The sequence below is a fragment of the Platalea leucorodia genome, assembly GCF_965183815.1.
Source record: "Platalea leucorodia genome assembly, chromosome: 1".
NCBI classification, from domain to species: Eukaryota; Metazoa; Chordata; class Aves; order Pelecaniformes; family Threskiornithidae; genus Platalea; species Platalea leucorodia.
This window is the reverse complement of record NC_138823.1, coordinates 4,779,218-4,791,741: the sequence shown is the minus strand read 5'-3', so window position 1 is coordinate 4,791,741 and position 12,524 is coordinate 4,779,218. Positions and strand designations below refer to the sequence as shown.

The 12,524-nt window shown below is 43.9% G+C and overlaps 1 protein-coding gene across 1 annotated transcript in view; it reads right to left on the bottom strand.

The window, feature by feature from the left end:
* Nucleotides 1–3,405, bottom strand: part of PTK2 (protein tyrosine kinase 2) — a 227,826-nt gene extending 224,421 nt beyond the window's left edge. The window contains exon 1 of the mRNA XM_082317407.1: nt 3,250–3,405. The gene's annotated coding sequence lies outside the window, so the exon portion shown is untranslated. The remainder of the gene's footprint in view (nt 1–3,249) is intronic.
* Nucleotides 3,406–12,524: the final 9,119 nt, after the last annotated feature.

Here is a 12,524-nt window from a genome sequence, read left to right as displayed (position 1 = left end):
CATAGCGAAAAAGACTCTTCCAGAAATCCTAAGAGATGTAAAAGGAATGGGAATAGCCTGTATTGTTCCTATGAATATTACATCATATGAAAGACCATACTGCTACACATGGCAATGCCTACCGGGAAAGAAAAAAAACAATCATTTTGTTACACAAATTGCAAGAAATAACTTTTGTTTCTTGAGTTACCCTCTTACTAGGGAAAAAACAAAAAACAAAAAACAAAACGCATTTATAGAAGCATTAAAAAACAGAATACAATCTCCTAAACCATAAAAGCCACCTGGTTTACTACTTAATTTCCAGAAAGCACTCCTGCTTTTCTCTCCTCCTATCATTCCCCCAAATACCTATTAGCTTGGTGGAATTTACAAAACCAAGATTCCCCCATTCAACCATTACTCATCACGTGGGAAGCCATTATATTTAAAAAAAACCAAACAAACAAACAAACAAAAAAACTTTCAACAACATGTAACATACTTTGAAGCAAAGTTACATCACTAGCTATCTAGAAGTTGAAACAATTTTTAATGCTATTTCAGCAAATTACGCATTCAAGACACAAGAGTGCTATTCTAAGAATATTCATTTCTGGATTAAGTACTCCAACACACTACTAGTTGATTGCAATGTGAACTACACATGCTTAGTACTTTTAATAACACCTAAGAGTAAGGCCCAATAAAGCTTAGAGCTTTTGACAAATAAGTACCATGCCATCTTCCTTTTACATGTACATTTTAACCTTCCCGCAAAATAAAAGGTCAACCAACAAACACATCAATCCAAGCCATGTTCTACAAGACCTAATAACACAAAAGACAAATGAATTTCAGAACTGGTTTTCTCTTGTTGAATAGCCTGTAGAGTTTACAGTTCTGTGACAGAAAATGTTTCCCAGCAACTGGTGCCTCCTTCCTCTTTTGGGGGTTTTTTACTTTGTTAACAGTACCCCAGATTTTAGGTCCATTAAATTTATTGCATGGACTCTGATCTCAAAGGTACACATGCACATTCTTTACAGAATCTCAGCCATAAACCTTGCTTTAAGAAATCCAAAGGCGGTGGCCCCCCTCCACAAATCGCACCATACAGGCAAAGGTGTTCCAACAAGGACGTGAGGTAGGATAACAGCCTGATTTCAAAGATAACAAAAAAGGAGCCGGGTGGAGAAAGGAAGTGGTGGAGTTTTGTACATGGACAACATCAGTAAGATAACAAGCTGTTCCAAATAACTATGTAACATTTAATATTTTCTGGCCCCAATCCAGTTCTGCTTTTGACCTTACCCAGGTTTAATAGAATCAGAGATGATAAAGGCAGATTAACTTTGAGGAATGTGGGACTTTTCCAATTAACACAGGGAAAAAAAACAGATATTAAACAACCAAAGGCCAGAGGAGTCTGAATTAAGGGACACTGCAATACCACTTCACTTCTAAGCTAGCATTTACATTAAATACTTCAATATGAATCCCCAAATGTTCCTCCTTTCAAGTGAACTTTTTGTTCAATGCATTTACTACAGCACTGCTATTATCCTAGTCAAACTGCCAAAATCTGAGCTGCAGGCTGACGCTGCAAGAGTGCTAGGGCCTACAGGATACACTCTGCTTTCAGAGCACTTAAATAAGACTGACTGCAAGTCGACTAACACAGAAACAATATAGTGAACAGTCTTTCGGCCAGGAAAAAAAAAAAAAAAAAAAAAAGAAAGGGAAATCAAAGAGAAAGACTACCCCTTGTTCCAAAAAAGCATCATCTGAGTAAAGGAGGTTTGGAAAGAGAATGGATGTGAAAATTGGCAATATACCGCATACGCTTCAAAATTAGTCCCAGGGATTTGAGGGGAAAGATACTGTTACAGCTGCAGAAGTACAATTCTCACCATACTCCCAGATCAGGTTTACAAGCAAAAAAAAAAAAAAAAAAAATATGAAATTTCTTCAAGAAGTCCAAAGGCTCCTCTATCTAATCCAACTTCTGTGGCACTTCTGTGGTCGATCAAAAGCCACGCTGAGGAACACTTTCTCCCCCTTCCCCACTACGGATTACAGAGGCTATCCCCGGGTTAAACCCTGTATGCGACCGAAGAGCTGCCCCTGCTGCTCTTTGCATCAAACCACCCCACTCTCCACCGAGCGCACAGAACTAAAAAAGAAACAAACAAACAAAAAAACCAAACAACAACAACAAAAAAAAAGCCAGAAACGCAAAACTAAACCCCAAAAACCCCAACACACACAAAAAGCAGAAATCTCAACCGCTTCCCCTGCGCTCCCACCCAGGCTCCGAGGCAAGCACGGATTTACCAGCACGCCCGGAGAGAGGCAGGGGCAAGCCAGGCAGCCCGGCTCCGGCAGCGAGGGGACACCGCCACCTCCTCCTCCTCCTCCTCCCTTTTCCTTTCCCTTTGTTTACTTTAGGGACCGTCCCGCTCCGCCTCGCCGGGCCGCGGCCCCGCCACCGCCGAGCCGCCAGCACCTCGCCGCCTCCCGCCACATCCGGTGGGACCGGACCGGCGCGGCCGCCCCGGCCCCGGGGGGGAGCAGGGAAGGCCGGCCGCGGGCCGAGCCTCCCGGGCGGGCGGGCAGGGCGGAGGGGGGCGGCCGGCTTCGCCCCGGGGAGGGGTGGAAGGGGCAGGCGGTGCAGCAGATGACCTCTCCCCGCAGCCTCCCCTTCTCCCGTTCCCTTCACGTCCTCCCAACGCCGCCCAACGAAGCTCCCTCGCAGGCGCCGCGGGGGAGGGAAGCGGCTCTACCCGGACCCCCAGCCCACCCCACCCCACCCCCGCCTTCCCCCTCGGCCGGCCGGAGCCCTTCGCTCGCACCCCGGCCGCGGGGTGCCCTCAGCGGCGGGAGGCTTCGCCGGCCGCGGGCACCCACGGCGTGCGGTTCGCGTGTGCACGTACGTGTGTCTGCACACACGCGTGGCCGGGACACACACACACACACACACAGAGGTCTCCTGTGCCCCCTCCCCGGTGCCCAAGGCAGCCCCTCCCGAGGGATACAGAAGGAACGGGCGGTTCTCCCCCTGAGGAGACGGGGCCGCCGCCGCAGCCCGAGCCGAGGCGGGGGACACGGAAGGAGAAGCCGCTGCCCCCCCCGCACCCCTCTCCCCCCTCCCCGTTATGTAAGTTAGGGCCGCTGCGCCTCACTCCGCCGGTCCCCCTCGCCCCTTCCGTCCCCTCCTCCTCCTCCTCCTCCTCCTCTCCTCAGGCAGCCCCTGCCGCCAGCACTCACCGCGCTGCGGTCAGCCGCCTCCGGCCGGCGGGCGGAGGGGCCGCGACGAGCCGAGGCGAGGGGAAAAGAAGCAGCGGAGTTGTCCCGCCAGCGCCGGCTGCTGAGGCCGCCCGCCTGCTGCTGCCGCCCCGCTCCAGCTGGGTCTGCGCGGCGGCGCGGGCAGCTGCCTGCCTGCCTGCCTGCCTGCCTGCCTACCCGCCCCGGCCACTCCAGGCCGCTCCCCCGCCCTCCCGGCGCGCTGCACCATGGGATGCGCGGCTGCCCTCTCCCTCCTTCCCCGCCTGGTTCGCTCCCCACGCTAACATGGCTGCGGGGGATGGAGCGGGGAGGGGGGGGTCAGGCTGCCGCCCCTCGAACCGGGGAGGGAGCCGCCCCGCCCCGCCTGCGCAGGCGCGGCGAGCGGGGACCTCAGGTGGCGGGAGCCCCGTTAGTCCCCGCCGCCCCCTCCTCGAATCCTGTCAGGGGCGGCGATGGCGGCGGGGCGCATCCCGTCCCTTCGCCGGCCTCAGGGGCTCTTCCCGCCCGCCTTCCCCGAGGCAACGCGGGTGGCGAAGGGCCGGTGGAAAGCGGCGTTAGCTCGGGAAAGCGGGGAGGTTTCACCCCTTGTCCTCGCTCGGCTTTTCAGAGTCGGCGCTCAAGCTCTCGTCCTCGCTGTCTCCCTGTTCGTCCCTGAGCCGGCGTCCCAGCTGCTCGGAGGCGTGAAAACGCCTCAGACAAACTCGCTCTGTGGCCTTTTCTGGGACCTTGCTTCATCTCCACCGTGGCACTGGTTGGCACAATTGTTCTCTTCTTTCACAAGACTGCGATATTCTCTTTCAAGGAAATACGTTTACTTACATATGACCACAGTGTTTGCCTGTTTGTCAGTCATTGAGTATATTTAATAACCTGAGTCTGAAACAGTAAATTAAAAAGTCCGTATTAATCCATCGCTTACCTCTAGTGGCAGCTGAACTCAAGTTTTTGCTGTTCTGCGTGCCCCAGGCAGCCTGAGCGGATCCCGAACTTCCACCTCTGGAAGTTGCTAGTGTGTCTGGAAACTGGAGGTAGGATGCGTTTTGCTTGGGTTTAAGCATGTCTGCAGCTGAGCTAGCTGGCTGGGCTGTCTTTATAGTTGACGGAGAACTCGTCAATAGTCAATGGCATTTGGGATGCGATTCATCTGATCGAACAGTTGACTTTAGGGTAAGACAAGTCACACTCTTAAAATTCCCTATGTTTATTAGTTTTCCAGGCACTACAAGGAGACTCAAGGGAGACACACTAAACATGTAGGTACCTAGATTGTAAATACAGTTTTTCAGGTGAATCCCACGTAAAATGTCCCAAGCCCTACAGGAGCCAATCCCTCAGGTAAGCTCTGAACATGATACAAATGCATTGAGCACCATATAAAAATAAGTCCTAGAAACTCTCTTTTAAACAGCAGTACGGCATTCCTATCCATCTTTTATAGAAATGCTTGGCCATTAGAGTAGTTACTAACAAAATGGGAGACTCAGTGACTTCCTTAGCCCAAGAGACCCATACCTGAATCTGTCAGTCTCCTGGGAGAGTCCTGTAACCGGCAGGCGTAGGCTAGACAGGACAGCAAAGATGCTCTACCCTTTCGACTGAAGCTGGACCATCCTTCATGCAGAAATGAAGGAAGGAAGGAAGGAAGAATGATTTCAGTTATTTTATAATTATTGGTCTCGGGATGACTGTTGATGCTCTTGCCAGAAAAGGTAGAAATGTGCTAATGAAAATTACTGATGACAGAAAGTTGGGAGACATAAATAAAGAGGATGTTCACAGTAACACACAGGAAAAATTGAATGCTCTTGAGGACGAGGATAGTAAAAATGGAAGGAAATGCATGAGTAAAACAGGAGCATATTTTCTGATTAATACACAGGGAAGGGGTGGTATAAATACTGGAAAGGGAAAATGAAAGGGAAAATGGAGCATCATAGTTTTTTATGATATGTTTGTTAGCAATAGCAGGGAATTGCACTGAATGACCCTTCCCAGCATTTGATCCCAATTATTAATAATTCCTCCTTTGTCTCAGCCTTCGTCCAAAGATGTCAAAGTGCTCTAGCCTCTGAGCAAACTTTTGAAGAAGATATAGATAGTTATCCACATTTTTTACACTGGGAAGCTGAGACAGTATTTGAGTTACATACAAGATAGTAGCAACACCTACTTTCTGTCATGCATAGTATATATCCTGTTGATTTTATATACAGGTTTAACAAACATTCTTCATTTAGATATATTTTCAAATGTCCTTGCTTTAATAAATAATTACTATTCCCATGTTTTTATAACTTTATCCTCTGCAGGTTCTCTGGGCAACATCAATGTACCAATTCTCGCCATTTTACAGGGGGAAAAACTATTAAGAGATATGTGGGTGATTTATGGAGGAGACAGAGTAAAGCCGGGGCAATGGTGGAACGATGAATTTGATTCTTACATTTCTGCTCAATCTTTTAATAGTTACACTTTTTCGTATGGAAAAGAAGTATGCCATCTGAAGTCCTTGGGAGCTTTCCCATTGGTTTTAATGGGATGAAGGCAAGCCCAAAATAATATATTAAATTGATGGTTCGTAGCAGTTCCTGAAAAGTCTCTGTTTCAGGGCCTGGTGAGAATTTTTTTGTTGCTTTCTTGTTGCTTTCTTTCATCAGCAAAATGCTTGTAAACCCCGAAGCCTTCAGCAACATACTGATTTTGATAAAACACTTTCTGGGAAATCTTTCTCACGTTACAGAATGCAATTTTTAGTCAAATGTGGAGGAAGTTCCGTAAGAACTGGTGATTCAAGCTCTCAGCTGGGAGAGGGGAGCTGCGCTGATGTCCAATGAGAAGTTACATGATTATCCAAAATGATAGTTTCAGCAGAAACTCGTGAGACAGGAGCAGGATATGAGAGTCGTGGCTTCTGTAGGGACCGTAAAGCATCCAGATTCAAATCTCTGCTGTGTCTCTAGGTGCCGGGTTTTTTTCCCCTCCAACTTCAGGATCTCATCCAAACTAATTGCCTATGAGAAAGGCACTTCCAGAAGCTCATCCATCCTACCTATTGAGAATACAATGAATCGCTCTCTGATTACCCCTATTTTTCTCAACTGACTACGGGGGAGCCTAGGTAATTAGCCTAAATCTTTACATAGCTGAACTTTTATAAGTTGTGACTTGTACCTTTGTCTTCTAAGATTCTTGTTTTCTTCCGATTCTTGAGAACTTGTGCAGAAAAATAACATAATTTTCTTGCCCGCTCTGTCTACGCAGAGGTCGTTGGTAGGGGGAAAAAAGACCGTCCCCTATAATTTATTATCAAATGATTACTATCGAGGTAAGACATTCAGCTTAATACTAATGGTATTATTTGTCCAGTCCATGCCATTATCTCATTTAATTTACAGTAGTTATTAAACCTGTACTGCATTGGTATAAACAGAAAGGTAGGAAACTTCATTACAGCATAGCATGTATTGTCTTTCCTTTTATTAAGTGATGGAGCTGGGGTAATGGCTCTAAAGAGAACTAGTTCTTTCCGGTGTTTTGGTGCACAGCTGCAGTCAGGCATCTTCGGCTTTTCTGCAGGATGGTAAATATTCATTAAAGCAACCAGAGTGATCAGGCTTATGAGAGACAGGTAGCTCTGAACTGCAGGGCTGTTTCAAGCTGTGACAATGAAATGCAGGGGCGTTTGGAAAAAAAGGAGAAAATGGCAAGATGTTAAATATTTCACAAAATACACAGTAACATTCTTCATCGTGAGAGGAATTTTTTTTTTTTTTTTAAATCATATAAATCAAGCCCAGATGAAGAAGTCTTCAACTGCAGACATACAGAGTCTACATAGTACTCTGACACCGGTAAAGGAAAAGCGTATACTAAATATGTATTTTATAAGTAGGTAGAAATAAAATGACAATGCCCATCTTGTCAGAGTTACAATCTGCTGCAAACCTTATGCCGCAAGTTTTTCTCCTGTGGGGGGTTTTCATATTTAATCAGGAGGGTCTGCGGCATGGTTTACCTTGAGGGATCAGGTCCTACATTTAACAGTGAATAATGCCACACAGATGGAGGATGAGCGTTACAGCAATTAGGGGCACAGTGGTATGGGCAGCCTCATGGTTAGAAGGTACAGACTTCAACAATTAAAGGCACCAAAATGTTAATAATGTTAATATGTACATCTCTGCTTCTCTCTGGATTTAAAAAAAAAAAAAAAAAGCAAACCATTATATTAGCATTTCTGGGCAGCATCTTAAGTAGAAGCTGAATGGAAAGTCACCAGTGGAGGTTTTTCTAATTTGTTAAAAAAACAAAAACAAAAACAAAAAACCCCACAAAGACATCTTAAGAAAAGCTCCAAGGGAAATCAGCAAAATTACACAGGATCAGGAAGGAAATTTCAGGTAGAAAATTTGGGGTGGAAAAAACTAATTAGAAGCTGGGGGACCCACATGATGAGTTGCTGTTATTAACTAAAACCTCCAAAGCAAATGTTAACGTGTTAATTAGAAGCAGGGTAATAACCTCCTAGATTTCCCAATGGGAAACAAAAAAACCAAAACAAAACAAAAACAAAACCATTTTTTTCTGGATAGAAATGGCTAAAAACAAACATGGCGGCAAGGGAACCCTGCCAGTACCGCTTCTTCAGTTTCTGATGTGTGTTTGCAGCATTGCTACCCTAGCAGTAACGCAGACCACCTTACCTGGCCTTTCAGCGTGGTGACTAGGTGGAAGCATGGGATCAAGAAGTTTATTTATCTTTCTAGAAAATCAAACAAAACCTCTGTCCTGACTGGTGGCTTTGATTTCTAGAAAGAAAGGAAAGGTCCCATGTTGGCTTAGTTAGACTGGTTCCAAGTAAGAAATGGAAATTAAAAGGAAAGAGGAGAGATTCATTCTGTGTCCGGTCGGTGCGAAGCACAGGAGAGTCAGGAGACTTTTGGACAGAGCCCCAGTACGATGGCATGGGACGTAAAATTCATGATCTATCCTAAAGGGCTGTTCTTCCCATCAGAGATTCTTTTCTTCTCATTTTATTTTGGCTTCCATGATAGAAATCAACCTTTTTTCCCCCTTTTTTTCTTTTTTTTTCTTTTTGCCAACCAAACCTCAGACAAACTTGTAGCTGAGCCAAACCAAACCATATATTTTAAAACTGCATTCTGTTGAGACCAAGCAGCATAAAGGGATGGAGTTCTTACGGACATTTAGAAACGCTTGAGTTCTTTGATATCATCTGCGGTTTTCTACCCTTTTGATGCCGTGAGCTGTGTTGCACACTTTTCCCAGAAAGGCTGAGGAGAGAAGGAGGGTACTCAGGAGGATGAGCTATCGGCGGGGCTCGCGCGTGGGACCGCCCGGGTTGGAGCCCTGGCGCCTACGTTGCAGGAGTGCACTTGGTGGCTTTCCCAGTAAAGATACAGCCTTTCGTCTCTTCCAGTTCTGAGCCAACCCGTGATCCTTATATTTTCATTTAGTCAAACTGGTATCGAAAAAAAAAATATTTTATCCTTACGCAGTTCTGATTCTTTGTCATTAATCAGATCGAGTCAGCTTTTTGCAGCAACTGTGACAGCAGCGTCATCACTCTGTTCTCTGTCAAATCCCTCCCAAAAATCCCTTCAGCTGCTTTGGTAAGCTTACGCTTTTTCTGTAGAGCCACTTGATGTGTAAAATGTATGCGATGTTTTGATCAAAGGAGTTCTTGTACTTAATGCAAATTTCAACACACTTACAGCAGTCAGATGTGAACGTATAGATCTAATCCTCCTGATCTCCACAGAGTGACACTGGGCCCATGGGACATCAGTCCTGCTAGCAAGAAGGGCAGGGATGATTGGTGAGGAATATTTTAACTTTATTTTATTTAAGACTGTGTTAAGCTTTACCCATTTATGATAAGATTAACTAATGTTCTGAACACCTATCGTCTAAAAGGTTACAATGACCACATTTGGGAAAACTTGTCTTCTTTCACAATTTTTTAACATCTAAGCAAAAAAAAAAAAAAATCTCTTTTCTGCAATCCTTTCAGCCACTTTAAATGGCATTTTAGACATCAGAGAATAATCTTCTGTAGATTTATTTTCAAACACAGAACCAAAGACATCAAGTAGGGAGACTATTTTCTGTGGAGACTATTTATTTTCTCTGTTTCTGTATTGTTGACCAGTCTCATATTCAGTGAATGATTTTGAATGTATGTGAATATTGATTCTTCTAATGTTTTCTTCATTTTCCAGTCTCTGTTTATTCAACTGTAGTATCTACAAATTTGTTATCAACCTAATTTTTAAAGCTAGGTGGAAGGACTTCTGATGAGACAATGTGACCATCTTGGAATCTGTCCCAGAATCATGGAGACTCTGATACTACCTTGATTTGGATTTTAGGAGTAGGATACAGGGCTAGTACTTGTTCCATATGCCTTTCCTCTGAGTTATAGGGTTCTCGTCATCTTCTGTAAAGTTGTGGCCTTGGAAATTTACTCTTTCTCTCCTCTGTAACAAAAGAGTTGGGGATAGGGGCTCTAATCGCTCCATTGGACCAGGTGTCATGGGCTTTGACAGCTGTGTTGCACCACGGGACATGGTGAAGAGGACATGTTCTGGCACGCACTTCTGGGGTGGGGCGAATCTTCCTATCCCGTTTCAGAGGCAATCGCCTTGCATTACATTTTCCTCTTGTTAAAAAGAGTTACCTTAAGTTATAGGCAAGATATTGCTGACCTGTATGAATTCATTTTACGATGGCTGCATAGAGAGTCCCTGCTGTCTACATGAAGTCATTACTTGGGAACCACTGAATGAGTCACCTCATAAATTTAAGTCAGCCAGGAGATAGAAGGCTTCTGTCATTCCTCTAATTTGTTCATCCTGTGCTGCTTTGAAAGCTGGAGTAAAAATGGAATAAAAGAGGATTGTAATTTTCTTCAGTTCAGGTCCTTGCTCTTCAGTTGCCTAATTAAAAATTGATCATTTATTCTCATTTAGGATTCTGCGGAGAAAGGATACTGCTCTTGCACAAAGTTTTTGAAGAAAGCCTCTGCAATGGATAAAATATGGAGCTAATTATCATAGCGCATATGTTTAGAAGACAGTGATGCACTGGAAAATACTTTCTTTGCAGGACGGTCAAACTGGTGGATATCCTGTTCTTTATCCCTTCTGTACGCTGGCTGACATTCATTGGCATGTATGCATTTGCAGTATAGAAAAAGAGAGATTTTCTGTATTGTCGTCTTTCCCTGTTACACGCACAGTTCTGCCCACTAGTTTCCTCAGTACAGGCACAACAACTTTGCATCTTTTGGAGGTGTTCTGTGAAGTGCCTTTGTATCTGACTACCTCAGTACCACACTTGAGTTTATTTACTTTGTAGGAAGAATATTGCACACGCAAAAAGAAAAGGTAACAGAGAAGACTTGTGGTTTGACTTAAATCAGTGTGTTTTGCTTTGGAGGACTAAATGAGTTGATTGCGGCACATGTAGGAGTCAGTCCCTACTTTACAATAACCTCTGAAGAGCAGACCGCATTCCTTAGCAATTGTATTCTTACATATCCTCATGTTGCATTTCAGTCTGGTGTAGCAAGCACTGAAAAACAGAAATATTTCTCTTGGGTTCCTTTATTCTGAAAACAATTGCTATAACGGAAAGATTGCAGCCAGATGCATTTCAGTTTGCACAAAGATTTTTGTTCTTTGTGGTAATCTAACATTCTTGCATCAAAGTCACTATTAGCTATAGAAAAGTGAATTGACAACAGCTGAATCATCTATAGCACAGCTTTTAATCAGAATTTGTTCTTGAAAATGTTATTCTCCCCCCAAAAAGAAAAAAACTGTAATAGCTTTAATTGTTATTGAGCCAGTTTAAAAAGTATGACTCTTTAGCTTTATAACAGAATTATTGCATTGAGTAAAGGCTGCTTCAGGAACAGCAAGAGAGGAGTGTACCAAATTATGGATTTCTCTTTCTAAAAGAGTCAGACATTTCTTTCTTATGGACGTCTGCCTCTCTAGAAAGTTACCTGGCTGCTTTGGTATGCAGGAAGGGAAAGAGCCTTGTAAATCAGATGTGGATTATTTCTTATTATTTATTTAGAAACGTATTTTTTGCACATCACAATATTAACTTTGTAAGAGGATCACTTATCCGCATAATACATATACAGGATATTTAACTGTCGAAGAGTTTACAGGTTAGAAGAAGCAGTGCAGTGTTAGGTCTCTTTTTCTGCTATGAACGTCACGCGGGGTTTAATGTTGTTTAGTGTTTCGATGCCTCCAGTTCTAGTCTGTAAAATAGGCGCAGTAATTTGATAGCTATGGGGAGATATTGGAAGTTACAATTAGGAGAGGTTCAGAAAAGAGATGGAAGCTGCCTGAACGTTGAAGACAAAGTGTATAAGCCAGGGTTTTTTCTCTTTACACTCCTACAGTCTCAGTGAAGGACTGGAGTTGTGCGTAATGGAGAAGGAAAGATTTCCTTACTGTTTTGTTTTGATGTTGCTAGACCAGCTCCTGCGTCAGCCTTTTTTTTTTTACATCTGTTTGTGTTGAGCTAGTTACAGTCTAAGCTGCTTTGTTTATTTACCAAGCAGGTGCAACAAGTGTAGAGACTTTTCAGGCTCCTGACAGTTACCCCAATGCTGTCTTTCACTATGATTTAAATCAGATCAATGCAACCAAAATGTAATAAAAATAAGTAATAAATATGTAATTAAAAAGACTGTTAAGATTTGAGAGATTTCATACTTAAAAAACAAATTCTTGTCTGTAGAGGTCCATATTGGTTCCCTTTGCTGTAAGGAGAGGAGCCCTGCAATTTGTCTGAAAACAGAAACTCACAGATGTTGATGCCAAGAATAGAAATAAAGCCCATCGCTTCTAACCAGGTGCCAAGGAAAATCTTAATATTTCCAGAGAGTATTGTTTTCCTTAAGTTCACTTTGAAATCATGTGTAAATATTCTGGGGAACATGTGATATTTTGGATTTTTTTTTTTTTTTTTTTATTGTGATTTAGCAAGGAAAAAAAGCCCCTTGAGGATATCAAGGTATTCCAGTGACTAGCTCAGAAACTCGGAAGCTGCTGCAGAGCCACCAGTTGGAATGCCTGGGTAGGCAAACAAAAGAGTGTCAGTCTCTGTTCATCTTTATAATGTTTCAGAAGTGAGAGTTCAAGAATAATTAGCAGCTTTCTAGTACATTGAAAAGCAATTGTCTTTGTTGAGGACCAGATTATACCAACTGC